The sequence below is a fragment of the Arachis ipaensis genome, chromosome B10, assembly GCF_059453495.1.
Source record: "Arachis ipaensis isolate K30076 ecotype BB chromosome B10, ASM5945349v1, whole genome shotgun sequence".
Taxonomy (NCBI): domain Eukaryota; kingdom Viridiplantae; phylum Streptophyta; class Magnoliopsida; order Fabales; family Fabaceae; genus Arachis; species Arachis ipaensis.
Genome location: NC_142435.1, coordinates 96484314 through 96488080, shown reverse-complemented (window position 1 = coordinate 96488080; position 3767 = coordinate 96484314). Strand labels below are relative to the sequence as shown.

The 3767-nt window shown below is 41.4% G+C and overlaps 1 non-coding gene across 1 annotated transcript; it reads right to left on the bottom strand.

Annotated features, from left to right (window-relative positions):
* Positions 1-526: 526 nt before the first annotated feature.
* Positions 527-634, bottom strand: LOC148580967 (small nucleolar RNA R71). The gene has a single exon (XR_015895743.1). It is a non-coding gene; the product is annotated as a small nucleolar RNA R71 (small nucleolar RNA).
* Between the last annotated feature and the right edge of the window lie 3133 nt (positions 635-3767).

Genomic DNA, 3767 nt, shown 5'->3' with positions numbered 1-3767 from the left:
GAGCAAGGATAAGAACATTCTTGTGGAAGCAGATCCAGAACTTGAAAGGACTCTGAAGAGAAAATTAAAGGAAGCTAAAATACAACAATTCAGAGATAACCTTTCAGAAATTTTCGAACAGGAAGAGGAGATGGCAGCCGAAAATAATAATAATATAAGGAAGATGCTTGGTGACTTCACTGCACCTAATTCCAATTTACATGGAAGAAGCATCTCCATTCCTGCCATTGGAGCAAACAACTTTGAGCTGAAACCTCAATTAGTTTCTCTGATGCAGCAGAACTGCAAGTTTTATGGACTTCCATCTGAAGATCCCTTTCAGTTCTTAACTGAATTCTTGCAGATATGTGATACTGTTAAGACTAATGGAGTAGATCCTGAAGTCTACAGGCTCATGCTTTTCCCTTTTGTTGTAAGAGACAGAGCTAGATTATGGTTGGATTCTCAACCCAAAGACAGCCTGAACTCTTGGGATAAGCTGGTCACGGCTTTCTTAGCCAAGTACTTTCCTCCTCAAAAGCTGAGCAAGCTTAGAGCTGATGTTCAAACCTTCAGACAGAAGGAAGGTGAATCCCTCTATGAAGCTTGGGAAAGATACAAACAGTTGACCAAAAAGTGTCCTTCTGACATGCTTTCAAAATGGACCATCCTGGATATATTCTATGATGGTTTATCTGAGCTATCAAAGATGTCACTGGACACTTCTGCAGGTGGATCCATTCATCTAAAGAAAACGCCTGCAGAAGCTCAAGAACTCATTGACATGGTTGCTAAAACCAGTTCATGTACACTTCTGAAAGGAATCCTGTGAGTAATGGGACGCCTATGAAGAAGGGAGTTCTTGAAGTTGATACTCTGAATGCCATATTGGCTCAGAATAAAATATTGACTCAGCAAGTCAATATGATTTCTCAGAGTCTGCATGGAATGCAAGCTGCATCCAACAGTACTCAAGAGGCTTCTTCTGAAGAAGAAGCCTATTATCCTGAGAACCCTGCAATAGCAGAGGTAAATTACTTAGGTGAACCTTATGGAAACACCTATAACTCAACATGGAGAAATCATCTAAATTTCTCATGGAAGGATCAAAAGCCCCAACAAGGCTTTAATAATGGTGGAAGAAACAGGTTTAGCAATAGCAAGCCTTTTCCATCATCAACTCAGCAACAGACAGAGAACTCTGAACAAAATACTTCTAATTTAGCAACCTTAGTCTCTGATCTGTCCAAGGCCACTGTAAGTTTCATGAATGAAACGAAGGTCTTCCATTAGAAATTTGGAAGCACAAGTGGGCCAGCTGAGTAAAAGGATCACTGAAATCCCTCCTAGTACTCTCCCAAGCAATACAAAAGAGAATCCAAAAAGAGAATGCAAGGCCATTGACATAAGCGCCATGGCCGAACCTGTGAGGAGAGGAGAGGACGTGAATCCCAAGGAGGAAGACCTCCTGGGACGTCCAGTGATCAATAAGGAGCTTCCCTCTGAGGAACCAAAGGACTCTGAGGCTTATCTAGAGACCATAGAGATCCCATTGAACCTCCTTATGCCCTTCATGAGCTCTGATGAGTATTCCTCTTCTGAAGAGAATGAGGATGTTACTGAAGAGCAAACTGCCAAGTTTCTTGGTGCAATCATGAAGCTGAATGCCAAATTGTTTGGCATTGATGCTTGGGAAGTTGAACCTCCCTTGTTCATCAATGAACTAAGTGATCTGGATCAACTGACATTGCCTCAGAAGAGACAGGATCCTAGAAAGTTCATAATACCCTGTACCATAGGCACCATGATCTTTAAAGCTCTGTGTGACCTTGGTTCTGGAATAAACCTCATGCCCCTCTCTGTAATAGAGAAACTGGGAATCTATGGGGTGCAAGCTGCTAAAATCTCACTAGAGATGGCAGACAGCTCAAGAAGACAGGCTTATGGACAAGTAGAAGATGTATTAGTAAAGGTTGAGGGCCTTTACATACCTACTGATTTCATAGTCTTGGACACTGGAAAGGAAGAGGATGAATCCATCATCCTAGGAAGACCTTTTCTGGCCACAGTAAGAGCTGTGATTGATGTTGACAGAGGTGAAATATTCCTTCAATGGAATGAGAACTCCCTTGTGTTTAAAACTCAAGGATCTCCCTCTGCAACCATGGAGAGGAAGCAGAAAAAGCTTCTCTCCAAGCAGAGTCAACCAGAGCCCCCACAGTCAAACTCCAAGTTTGGTGTTGGGAGGCCACAACCAAACTCTAAGTTTGGTGTTGAACTCCCATATCCAAACTTTAAGTTTGGTGTTGGAGAGTCTCAACAAAGCTCTGCACATCTGTGAGACTCCATGAGAGCCCACTGTCAAGCTATTGACATTAAAGAAGCGCTTGTTGGGAGGCAACCCAATGTTTATTTATCTAACTATATTTTTCTTAGTTATGTGTCTTTATAGGTTCATGATCATGAGGAGTCACAAAATAAATATAAAAATTGAAAATGGAATCAAAAACAGCAGAAGAAAAATCACACCCTGGAGGAGCATCTGTCTGGCGTTCAAACGCCAGAACAGAGCATAGTTCTGGCGCTGAACGCCCAAAATGGGAGCATCCTGGCGCTGAACGCCCAGAACAAGCATGGTTCTGGTGTTCAACGCCAGAAATGGCAGCAAAGGGGCGTTGAACGCCCAAAATGGGCACCAACCTGGCGCTGAACGCCCAGAGTTGTGTGCAAGGGTATTTTACATGCCTAAATTAGTGTAGGGATGTAAATGCCTTGACACCTCAGGAACTGTGGACCCCACAGGATCATCTCAGGATCTGTGGACCCCACAGGATCCCCACCTACCTCATCATCTCTCTTTCCATTTACCACTCACATCCATACACCCACTACCTTCAAAATTCAACATCTCTCTCCCACCCAATCCCACCCATATGGCCGAATACACACTCCAATCCATCTCCTCCATCTCTTCTTATTCTTCTATTCTTTCTTCTTTTGCTCGAGGGCGAGCAACATTCTAAGTTTGGTGTGGTAAAAGCATAGCTTTTTTTGTTTTTTCCATAACCATTGATGGCACCTAAGGCCAGAGAAACCTCTAGAAAGAGGAAAGGGAAGACAAAAGCTTCCATCAAGGGTCTATAGCTCAGTGGTAGAACATTTGACTGCAAATCAAAAGATCCCTGAGATACCTCAGGGGATACATTTTCTTCCACACAATTATTGGAAGCAACTAAGGGGTGGAACATCAAGAGCACTCCATCATGCTCCATGAAATAAGAGAAGATCAAAAAGCAATGAGGGAGGAGCAACAAAGGCAAGGAAGAGACATAGAAGAGCTCAAAAACATCATTGAAACGCCATCATCACTAAGGTGGATTCATTCCTTGCTCTTATTTCTTCTGCTTTTCGTTTTCTATGTTATGTGCTTATCTATGTTTGTGTCTTCATTACATGATCATTAGTAGTTAGTAACTCTGTCTTAAAGATATGAATGTCCTATGAATCCATCACCTCTCTTAAAAGAAAAATGTTTTAATTCAAAAGAACAAGAAGTACATGAGTTTCGAATTTATCCTAGAACTTAGTTTAATTATATTGATGTGGTGACAATGCTTCTTGTTTTCTGAATGTATGCTTGAACAATGCATATGTCTTTTGAAGTTGTTGTTTAAGAATGTTAAATATGTTGGCTCTTGAAAGAATAATGACTAGGAGACATGTTATTTGATAATCTGAAAAATCATAAAAATGATTCTTGAAGCAAGAAAAAGCAGCAAAGAACAAAG